Source organism: Gekko japonicus, unplaced genomic scaffold (genome assembly GCF_001447785.1).
Source record: "Gekko japonicus isolate JY-2015 unplaced genomic scaffold, Gekko_japonicus_V1.1 scaffold515, whole genome shotgun sequence".
NCBI classification, from domain to species: Eukaryota; Metazoa; Chordata; class Lepidosauria; order Squamata; family Gekkonidae; genus Gekko; species Gekko japonicus.
In genome coordinates, this window is record NW_015164680.1 from 584,492 (window position 1) to 596,731 (window position 12,240).

General features: G+C 43.2%; 1 protein-coding gene across 1 annotated transcript in view; it reads left to right on the forward strand.

The window, feature by feature from the left end:
• The first annotated feature begins 4,009 nt into the window (after positions 1-4,009).
• DENND2A (DENN/MADD domain containing 2A) overlaps positions 4,010-12,240 on the forward strand; it is a 100,697-nt gene continuing 92,466 nt past the window's right edge. Inside the window, exon 1 of the mRNA XM_015409305.1 lies at positions 4,010-4,169. The gene's annotated coding sequence lies outside the window, so the exon portion shown is untranslated. The remainder of the gene's footprint in view (positions 4,170-12,240) is intronic.

Below are 12,240 nucleotides of genomic sequence, written 5' to 3' on the forward strand. Positions count from 1 at the left end.
TGGGCAATACCACCCCCTGGGGGGGTGCTGGAATGATCCAAGTGAGTGGTAGGAGCCTTGGGTGCAATTGGGGGGCAATTGAATAAAAATAAAGGGGTGGTGGAAGCATAAGGAAAGAAGAGTCCAGAACAATGCTCCCTGTAAGCTGTGGAGTCTTGTGAGCAAAAATTCTGCTTTGTGAGCTACTGGCATTAAAGTTGTGAGGGAGCGATTTGGCTACTGCATAAATTAGTTTGCTCTGGAGCCATTCTTCCTGAGCTAAGGCAGAAATGTGTGAGCCAGAGGCTAAAAAACGGTGAGCTAGCTGACACTAACTCAGCTTAGAGGGAACACTGGTCCAGAACCTATCTAAAACAGCCTTTTCCTGCCTTCTCCTGGTCTTCCCTGGGATCAGGGAGGGAGGTGGAGGTGGAGAGGGGTCCCCACAGCCAATCACAGCCATGTATTTGCAAATGCATGTGCAGCCTTGTAAGACAGGTGTTGCTACTGGGCTATTAAGTGGTAGTTGCTGCTGGCCTCTGGCTTCAGGCAAACAACATCTTTCTTTACTTACAACATCTTTCTTTACTATGTGCAAATATGTCACTGCATCTTTTTGTCCACTTCTTGAAGGTAGATTTCCAGGGGGCACTGAATATTATTTTTTTTTCTGAAAAGGGGGCAGTAGGCCACATAAGTTTGGGAACCTCTGGTCTAGAAGATAGTCCCCTACCTTGACTTGGCTGATCTGGCCGCCTAGATCCATGCTACAGTGAAATTAAGACTAGACTACTGTAATGCACTCTACACTCTCTCCTTGAAGTCAGCTCGGAGACTATAGTTGGTGCAGAATGCCACAGCTTGGCTATCTTCAGGAACTGGGTGGAGTGTGCATATAGGCACTCCATTGGCTGCCTATCAGTTACTGGGTTCAATTCACGGTATTAGCTATCACATGCAAAGCCCTTCATGGCTTGTATCTTCATATCTATGAGACCATCCCTCTGATTATACTCCACCACAACAGTTTCTCTGACTGAGTAGGGCCTTCTATATGTGCCACCCTGCAAATGGATAAGATAAAAAACTGCCCCCGTACACATGCCTTCTCTGTTGTGGCCCCTACCTTTTGGAATAACCTTCCTGATGAGGTCACGAAAGCTCCCGCTCTCCTAGCTTTCCACAAACCAGAGGTCATTTCGGGGGGTGGGTGGCGGGGGATCGCAGTTCCCCCGGGTGAGGTACGGGGGCGGGGCACATGACGAAGCCCCACCCGCTTCCGGCCCTCATTCAGCCAGGAGGAGGCAGGAGAAGAGGGAGGGTAAGTTGCTTCCTCCCTGTCTCTCCCCACCCCTGCATGCCTGGGGCCAGGGAGGGCCTTCGCGGGGCTTCCTTGCCCTCATGGGGCTCGGCAGTGGAGCTGCAAGGCCGCCGTTGGCGGCCGGGACCGTTGGGGGCGGGGTGTGTGGCCTCTTGACACACTTCCGGTGATGTCAGGGGGTGTGGCCTTATGACACACTTCCGGTGATGTCAGGGGGTGTGGCATATGCTAATGAGTTATGCTAATGAGTTCCCCTAGCTCTTTTTCTACGAAACGACCCCTGCCACAAACTATGCAAAACTGAATTGTTCATGAGGGCATTCTTACACATGGCTATACCCAGAATAAAACTCAAAGGCACGACTGGACTCAAACTTTGTTCTAGGGCTATATTATAATGGAAGGATTCACAAAGGTGCTGTAAAGAAGGGAAAGGGACTATGTATAATGTTTATGTGTACAGGACTTACTATCTGTTGCTCTATGTGTTTTATCCTAACCTCTGCATCATTTTACATGCCATTTTAATACTTCAGTATTGCTTTAGATTTCAGGAATCCTTATCCTGCTATGATGCTTATTGGGTGTTCTGTTGATGATATTGACTTACACTTGTGTAATCTGTGTTGAGTTTCAGTGAGAAAAGCAGACTACAAATAATGTAATAAAAATAAAATTAAAAACAGCTTCAGGGACTACTAGTGGTTTGTCCAATAGGTGGCAGTCATAGCACCTATTCAGACTCCACAGAAGAGTAACAATAATGGTGCTTTGGTGACAGCCCCCCCCCCCAAGTTTAACATGATTAGTTTAGAGTACAAGCATTCATCCACCTAGACAATTAGGATCATGCCAGAAGCCTTCGTTTAGGGAAATTAATAATGAAGTGGATGCCATTTTGGTGGTGGGAGAAAGTGCCATCAAGTCACAACTGGCTTATGGTGACCCTGTAGGGTTTTCAAGGCAAGACATGTTCAGAGGTGGTTTGCCATTGCCTGCCTCCGTGTCCAGACCCTGCTATCCCTCAGAGGTTTCCCTTCCAAATAATAACCAGAGCTGACCCTGCTTAGCTTCCAAAATCTGACCAGATGGGACAAGCTTGGGCTATCTGGGCTAAGATGGTCATTTTAGGTGCTTATTAATCCAGCATGGTTTTAGATCAATTGGAATTCTTTCTCGGTTTTACATCTTTTAAAGCAGGGGTGTCGAACTCATGACGGCCGGATGTGACATAAATGAGACCTTGTTGGGCCAGGCCACGTATGTCATAAAATGTAATGCCAGGTAGCGGAGATATAAACTTTATAAAGGACACAAACACAGAGGGTTGTTTTTTTACTTAAAAACATGCTTAAAACATTAGCACTCTTGCAATATTTTATTTAGCAGTGTCTGATAACTGACACCTCTTGCTCTGAATTATTGCATCTTAAGTATACTGTTCAGGTGTGTATTTGTAAGCTGCAAACCTACGATGACGCAGCAGCAGCAGAACTGGAAGAAGAAGCAGAAGACAGCCAGTTCCACTGTGGGCCTGATAGAAGCCCTCCGGGGGCCTTATCCGGCTCCCGGGCCGCATGTTTGACACCCCTGTTTTAAAGGTTGCAATGTATAAGTGGATTTGGTTAGGGTAACATGAAATGAGGTAAGGAATGAATCACTCCCAAATTAACCAATTAAAAAAGGGGAGGAGAAGTGGATGAACTGATAAGGTAGATGAAATTGTAGGCCCTTTGCCTTTTAAGCTTTGCAGAGTGACAATGGTGGTCCAGAGTGTGCAGGCACACAAAAGTTTATATGCAGAATTAAACTTTGTTGGTCTTAAAGGTACCACCTGACTCAAACGTTGTCCTACTACTTCAATTATGTTATTGGATGAGGGGCCTCTCCAGTGAGGTTTTATGTTGGCTGCCATGTTCCGTGGCTGTATTAATTATTCCATATATAAACATTCAACAATGGCAAAGAAGATATGAATTCTGCCACCACGGCTGCAGTCCTAGAAACAGTTTCTTGGGAGTCAGCCCAGTGGAATAAAAATGGGACTGAGTAGATCTGTTTAAGATTGCTCTCTAAATTTTAAAATAACTGATCTGTGTGGACAAATTGAGCCCAAAAAAGAAAGATGCTTTTTTGTTTAGATAAATCGACTGTGGTAACTTTGAATAGGAATTTGGGATGGGGAGGTGGGTGTTAGCAGGGCAGAATGGGTTAATTCTCTTCCCTGATGCCTCCCCCCCCCTTGTCCAAAGGAAAGTCCTGTTGACTGTAGTTTCCCCAAGTCCTCAAGTATTCTGGGTTTCCATGGCAATGGGGCCTGTTCCTCAGCCAGCTGCAGATTAGCTCACTGGAAAGGAGTCAGGATGGGTCAGGCTAGGGAAGGGTGGGAAGAAAGACGGAGGAGGAGGAGGAGAGAAAGAGGGGGAGGGGGAGGAGAGCGCATTCACATCCTAAACTTTGAAGGGAAGCGAGAGAAAGGGAGAGACTGAAGTTGGGGGGGGGGGATTAAGAAGACTGGAAAAGGGCGGGAGCAGGGGAGATAAGGAACTGATGGTTTGGGGAGGAGGAAGCAGGAGGAGGAGGAAGAGAGGTTTCGCTGGGCAAGAAACTGGAGACTCTGGAAAGGTTTAACCGTGGAAGCCGAGCCTTCTGGAGCGGAGGGGAGGAGAGGAGAGAGAAACCCATTTAAAAAAACTGGCCTGTGAGGAACTCTGCTAACAAAGGGGGGGGGGGAGGACAGCCAGAGAGAACTATGCAGCCAGAGCCTGTTCTTGGTGGCGCCGCTGCCGCCAGGCTAAGGTTGTTGGAGTCACCCAAGATGAGGACGGAAGGCAGACTGGGGGCGGCCCGGGTACTGCCATCGAGCGAGGTAGGTAGGCGCTGGGGCGCCGGAGTCGAGGGCTCTGCCCGGGGGAGCAACCTCTGAGCCGAGCCCGGGGCAGAATGATAAGCTTGGCTGCGGTTCTGTTCTCCCCAGAGCGACTTCTGGCTGGCACGAAGGGTCTCGCAGGCGAGTGGGCCAGGTGGCCAAAACGGGCAGCAGCGTCGTTTAAACCTGCAGACTCCCTTAGCGAGCCTTATTTTGGGACAGTTTGTCGCATTTTATGTATCTGTTTGATTATGCGGGTGGGTGGTGGGTAGTGGTGGAGGGGTCTGCTGACAAAAAGTGGATTCCCTTTGGCAGTTGTGGGCCTGGGGCAGAGTCGGGTTGGGGGCGGGGTGCCTCGTGAGGCGAACTTGTCGTTGGGTCGGGTCCCTGGAAGCCCAGTAGCCTCAAAAGGAAGCCAAAGCCCATTTTCCACTCCGGTGAAATAACGGAGGGGAGGAGTTGTCTTATTCAGTACATTGACTGGATTTTAGGGGAATTTGTGTGGAGGTAGCAGGGGAGATCCCTTACTGAGTCCACTGGGCGGATCTCAGGGGAGAGTGTGTGGAGGCGACGGTGGAGAAATCCCTCTCCATCTCGCTTTGCCTAAGAGAGCTCCCCAGCTCATAAAAGAATGCAGAAACTATTTAAATACAAGCAACTTCGATGCTGGATTTCTTTAAAACAAACAAACAAAGACGACCCGAGGAGTTCTGTTTAACATTGCCACGATTCAGTATGATAATTTTTGCATGCAAGTGTATTTATTTTTACTGCTGAGTCTTCATTGTACTTGGTTTTCTTTTTACCCCCTTTAACCCTCTTGAGGTGGAATTTAGATTATTTTTTCCTTGATGAAGAAATACCACTTATATTGCAGATACAGTTGAAAGGTTGTCTTCTTGAAAAGTTGTCAAAAGTATTGATGAGGTTGGTGTGAATCATGGATCATTTTCAGTGACCTTGACATTACCTTGATTTAAAAAAAGGACTGCATGTGCCAATTTGGAGAAACCCAACTGAAATATTGAAACAGAATTGCTAGGTATATAAGTTGCATAATCATCAGTTTCTCAATTCACTCTGAAAGGACAAACAAAAACTACGTAGTCTGAGAATGATGTAGAAATGGATTGTGCAATGTCATTTTTACTTCCTGTCAAGCAATTATACAAATTCTCTGTCTCTCTATACCCCTCACCAACTCCCCAATACACCCTTTCCTCCTTGCACACAATCAGAGGCCAGGGTCATTCCCTGAACAGGGGCTAAGTTTGGGTTTGGTTTCTAGTCTGTCATCAGATTTAGATTGTGCAATGTCATTTTTACTTGTCAAGCAATTATACAATTTCTCTGTCTCTCTATACCCCTTACCAACTCCCCAATACACCCTTTCCTCCTAGCACACAATCAGAGGCCAGGGTCATTCCCTGAACAGGGGCTAAGTTTGGGTTTGGTTTCTAGTCTGTCATCAAATTTGAGTCTTAATGGCATACCTTGTGAGTCCCAGAAGTGAATCATTATCCTTTAGCCTCCGTTTGGACCACCCCAACCATTAGATAAGGCTCTGGGGTACCTTTTGAAAAGGACATTTCAAAATTTTATCACCCCTGGAGCTGCTTATTTGGATTTTCTGTTCCAGGCACCCCAACTGTCTTGAGCTGTCTTTAGCCTCAGTTCTTCATCTGTAATACAGAACTCATAACTGACCACAACAGAGGGTTGCTATATGGCTGTAAAGGACTAAATTCTCCATACTGGAAAATATTGTGTGTACAGCAATCAGTGACAAATTTCCATTGTCTGGAAAACTGCAGCGATGGTGTTTTCATTGCATCACAACAGACCCTCTTGGATACAGCAACAAAGTGTTCCATAAGTTTTGAAAAGCTTTAAATTTCCAGGACCAGATTCCCAAGTGGAACAACTGAGACAGACACATTTTTTTTTTCTGCCTAAATTATAGGGAGGGAAACTAGTAATAAATTTTGAAAGGGGGGGGAGAAAGCCCAGACTCAGAGCGGAGGGTTGTAGTAATGGCTCCTTTCCATGCTCCTGCTGCTATTAGCTTTCAGTCTAAAGTCAAAGCAGCCTCTCTTTTTTTCTCCATCTTAATATATATGCCTTGAGCCTTTGGGCATGCTGGAATATAAGCTTGCTTCTCATTGGTGGCATTAGATAATTGAGGGGTGTAACTGAATCTAGGAGTTGGTTTACTTATTAAATATGCTCTGGCTCTCATTCAGCTTAATGCATGTTACTTACAGAAGGGAACCCCCCACCCCATTGCTGAATGTTGCAAGTTGCTCTGTTGGTCCGTGGACAAATTCCAGTAACTAGAATTGTGGAATGTCTCTTACTCAGGCTGAAATGTTTTTTTGAGAGTGTGCTTCAGGAAACAGCGTGCAAGCTTTTGAGTTTCTTAGAACTCTTCGGTTGGACGGCTTCTCTTTCTTGGGGATCTCTTAGATTGTTCTGTTCCTTTTTCATCGTTTGTGTCTTGTTATTTTTCTGTAATCCACAACTTTGCTTCTGATCCAGGAAAGAGTCTATGAAATGATTGGGGGGGGGTTGAGGTGGAGAGATCAGTTATCACTGGGCTTTTTGTAGTATAGGTTTATCTGAGGGTTAGGGTTTTATGTATTATCTTCATAATTTATATCCCACTGGTCAGCCTAAGGCCCTCCAGGTAAATAGTCTCTGATTTAGTAGCTGCTGCATATGCTGCATTCCAGAGTCCAGTGTCATGTGCGGAGGATGTAATGCAAGACGCTGATAGCATTTACTGCACCTGTGTCTATGTGCATCATTCTTAGTGTGCTAATTTGAGAATGACAGTGCTCATAACATTTTAATTTTAACTGGCATTCTGTCAGAGGTAGTGTCCTGTGGTATGTCTTGGGCCTTTTCTTTTGGGGAGGGGTGTAGTAAATTCACCAGACCCACCATTTCTTGTATAATAACCTTTTCTCTTTTTCTCCCAAAATTTGCCATTCTGGAGAGAAGTATATCTTTAGACATCTGCCTTTAGACATCCAACTATACTGATTGAAGGGGGGGGGGAGCAGGATTGAACCCGCTGCCCATGGTGTTAATGCAGTCAGTTGAACCCTTTGTGCATAGCTTTGTTTGAACTATCAGAGCCACTGACCAGTCTTGATTGTGGAGTGGAGCCTGTGCATGCAAATACATAGGTGCTTGCTGCAGATAAGGGCATAAGAAGAGCCCTGCTGGTTCAGACCAGTGGTCCATCTTTTCCAACATCCTGTTTCACACAGTGGCCAACCAGTTGCCCAGGAGAGTTAATAAACAGGGCACAGAGGCCAAAGTCTTCCTCTGATGTAGGCTCCTAGCACTGATGTTCAGAGGTTTGGTGCTTTTTACTGTGGAAGTTCCCTTTAGTCACCATGGCCACTGATGGACCTATCCTCCAAGAATCTTTGGATCCCCTTTTAAAGCCTCTGTGCTAGTGGCCATCACTGTGTTAACAGGGAAAGGAAAGGCAGTTGGGAGACACCTCAAGGAGTAGACAGACTTATGCACTCAGCAGATTCTTTGACTATATGATAGACTGCATACTGAGTTCAGACAGCACTGTTTTATTCCCGTGAAGTTCATCACTTTATCTGTTACTTTTACATTCTGCCATTTCTCCAAAGAAAACCAGAATAGTGCTTGTGTTTAAAATCAGTTTTTTAAAAATGGTGTGATGAAGAAGTGACACTATTGGAAAACCAATTTTAATGGAATTTAGAGAGAGAAGAAGAGAAGAGATTGGATTTATACCCTGCCCTTCACTCTGGTCTCAGAGTGGCTTATAATCTCCTTTCCCTTCCCCTCCCCACAACAGACACCCTGTGAGGTAGGTGGGGCTGAGAGAGCTCCTTTGAGGACTGCTCTTGAGAGAACAGCTCTGAGAGAACTTTTGAGTGACCCAAGGTCACACCAGCAGCTGCATGTGGATGAGTGGGGAATCAAACCTGTTTCTCCCAAATTAGAGTCCACGCTCTTAATCACTACACCAAAATGGCTCTTGTGTTTTAATGAAATTTTTCGTCTGTGCTTTAAACCACTCTGCGAATTTTTAACTGAAAGTCAGTCTATGAATAAACTTAACGAAAATAGTAAATAAAATGAAACAATCTCATTTTATGCTCTTAATTAGTCATATGAGGTAGGATGAACCACTAATGGGCTGTTTGGTAGGCTTTACAGATGAGTAGGAGTTTGACCTGGCTGTTCCCAGTCTAAATTCAGTACTCCACCCCCTACTGAATACTCCCTCTTCTGTATATTTCAGCTCAGCAACTTTTCTCCGCATTCTGCCTGTATGCCAAGAAACGTAGTGGCTACCCCACTGAATAAGTGACGACCATGCCATATCCCCTTTGAAAAAGGCATTCAGGTCAATGACTCCTACTGTGGAGTAGGCAAAAGTGATTACAGTACTCCAGAATATTCTTCTATTCCCAAACAGCCTGGGAAGCAAAAAGCAATTACTCCTTTCAGCAGTAATGATTTAACATAAACCATTGCTGGTCAGAAATTAATCCTTTAAGGTCACATTCAGCAGAGAGTCAATCAAGTGTTTACTTTTCTCCCATGGGGTGAAAGTGGCTCAGAAGAAGAGCCCTCCGTAGATCACACCAAGAGTCTTATCTAGCTGGACCAGGAGAAGATGGTCTACTCAGTCAAGGTCTGCGTGCTACTGTTACAAGAGTGAGAAATTTCTCTCTATTTCTATTTTCCCATACCCTACATAATTTTATAAACTTATGCCCTGTCCTTAGTTGTATTTTTTTCTGAACTGAAAAGTTCCAGTCATTTGAGACTTTCCTTATGTGGAATGTGCTTCAACGCCTTGATTACTTTGGTTGCCATTTTCCTACTTCACTGTATTGCTTTGAGATGGGGTGAGTAGAACTGCGCGTAAGGCTGGAAATACAGCCATACCATAGATTTTTATAGAAGCATTATGATACTGGTGGTTTTATTTGCAGACCTCTTCTTCCTAATAATCTCAATATGGCATTTGCTTTTTTCAGTGCTACTGCACACCGAGTCAACATTGGCATCGGGATATCTCCAGTAACACTTCCATGATTAGATTCAAGTGGGCAGCCATATTGGTCTGAAGCAGCAGAACAAAGTTTGAGTCCAGTGGCACCTTTAAGACCAACAAACTTTTTTTCAAGGTATAAGCTTTCCTGTGCATGCTCAAGAAAGCTTATACCTTGAACAAAACCTTGTTGGTCTTAAAGGTGCCACTGGACTCAAACTTTATTCTGCTTTCCTGATTAGTTCAGACCATGTACGTATATATGTGCTGACCTGGATAGCCCAGGCTAGCCTGATCTTGTCAGATCTCAGAAGCTAAGCGGGGTTGGCCCTGGTTAGTACTTGAATGGGAGGGCCACCAAGGAAGCCCAGAGTCGCTATGCAGAGGCAGGCAATGGCAAACCACCTCTGTTTGTCTCTTGCTTTGAAAACCCTGTGGGGCCACCAGAAGTTAGCTGCAACTTGATGTCACTTTCCACCTAACACCACTATGTAAAAATGGGAAGTCAGGATTTTCTGCACAGTGTGCATCACTTTATGGTTAATTAAATTGGTCTCCATTTGCCATTTTATTGTTGATTCACAATGTTTGGAAAGATCCCTTCAGCACTCCTCATAGTATGAATATATTTTCATCATCTTCAGTAATTTGTAGTCCTATGCAAACTTGTCTGTTTCACTAAGTCATTTCTGAATAAATGATATAGAATTGGCTCAAAGACAACTTTTGGGGAGACCCCACTCCTTGCTTCCCTCCACTGTCTGACTATATCTCTGTTTGTCCTGTTAGCCCATTATCTGTCCATGTTTAGCTCATCACTTCTGTGTTCATGATAGACCCTTTGGTCAAGCTCTTTGTCAAAAGCCTTTTGAAGAACATCTAAATAATTACTTAATTACCCTATCTACACCATTGTTTTCACTTTGTCAACCCTTAAATAGCTGCTACCATATTTTTAATCAGACTGGAACCCATAAGCATATGATGGCTACAATCTATGACCTACTCACAAACATAGAAAGTATAATCATTATATATAAAAACAGAAGGGAAAAAGATTTATCAATGAGTATTCCAAAGGCCTTTGTCTTAAATTGGATAAGGATATTTCAAAAACATTGGTTAGGTAATGTAGGTATTAGAGAAAATATCTTCTAAATCATATGTAGGTGATTACATCCGACAGACTAGCAAAAATGACAGGAGCCTCCAATACAAGTTAATGATGCAATAGAAGAATCGGTACAATTTTTCACATCTGGTGGTAGTGTCCACAGGCATAAAAATACTAGATTGATATATTCAAAGAGCTAAACCGAATTGTAGGCTGTAAGATAACTCTGGCTTTCTTGAGTATCTTACCTCAAGATATAAAGCAGGAAATGAAATATGTGCTTAAAAATCTTCTGGTAGCAGCGAGACAATTACTGGTACAAACTTGGAAACAGCCAAGCTTACCTGATGTTGATGAATGGCCTTGCAAAATTTGATGGATAAAACTGCTTTATAAGAAAATACAAGAAGGAAATAGTAAGGCTCGGGAGACATTTATTAAGACATGGCATACTTTTGTTTTGTACTGGAAGTAAACCTAATGAACAGGTTAAAGAAAATATTCTGAGATATGTTTTGAATAAAAAACCACTGAATAACAAATAGATTTGCATTTAATAGAAGTCTGTACCATTACTATTGTTATTACTATAGTTATTATTACTATTATCATTATAATTATTACGATTTTTATCCTCTGTTCATCATGTGTAGTTGTAATTTTATGTATGAACTATTTTTTACAAAAACCCTTTTTGAAGAACTGCTACATAATGTCTACCAGATTAACCCATCTATACTGTTGTTGTCACTTTCGAAGAAAGGTTGATAATGCAGGACTTATTATTTATTTATTTATTACTTTGATTTTTACCCTGCCTGCCCTGCTGAGGCAGGCTCAGGGCGGCTTCCATAAGAACCAGTAAAACAATATAAAATTCAATACAAAAACATAATAAAACTTTCCCTTTGATTCCTCCTCAGCAATGCTTATTCTTCTATGTGTTTAGGAATTTTAGCAATTTTAATGTTAATGCTTTTCACTCGTTTACTTGGGAAAGGCATTAAACTAGGTGCTGTAATTTCCAGGCTGTCTTGAAGTCTGTAATGAACTCCCATCAGTTTCCAAGAGACCAAGAATTACAAGCCTATGTTTTGATGTGTGAGTGAGAGAGAGTTGAGACAGAAGCCTCAGCATTGCTAAATGAAGCACTACAGATTCCCAAAAATCTCAGTGGTAACTTCCCTTCCCTTTTCCCGCCCATTTCAATCTGTGGAGTTCTGACCATTAAATGGGTTTTGTGGCCCAGCAATCCTTTGTAGGTCTTCTTCTTCTTCTTCTTCTTTTAAATCCCCGGAGGGATATTTTTTATTTTGCAAATCCTACCAAAACTACAAAGAAATATTAGGAAAGGGGCTACAACTAAGGATAAAGGAAAGCAAACCACACTAAACTAAAACCCCAAGAGGAGGAGATCTTTTCACTGTTAGTAAAAATGTTAGTACAATTCGTTTTAGTATCACAATATACTAGTAGAGTTCTTGCTTATAACAGTTCACTATTTATATGTTATTTGTTAGTTGTTATGAGAGAAGTCTCTGATCATCTTCTTATTCTTCGCTTCAAAAGGCCATTTTCCAAGTCCTTCTGCCTTCGGCTTTCTGTCTCTAAAATCGTATACCACTCTGGCAGGTCCTGCACCCTTTTCTGCCACAGAATCCTCTTCCATTCCCGAGGTAGCAGAGTCACTAGACTTCGATTCTCCCTCTTTAGACTCATCATCTGTCCCCAGCTGATGTTTCAAAAATTCTTTAGCTTTAAAAGTGAAATCTATCTTCTCTCTTATCTATCTTCTCTCTTCTATAATTGATCTTAAAGATGACACCCTCCGGGACCGCCCATCTGTATGATATTCCATTAGTTTGAAGAAAAGAAATTAAGTCCTTGTAATTTTTCCTCTT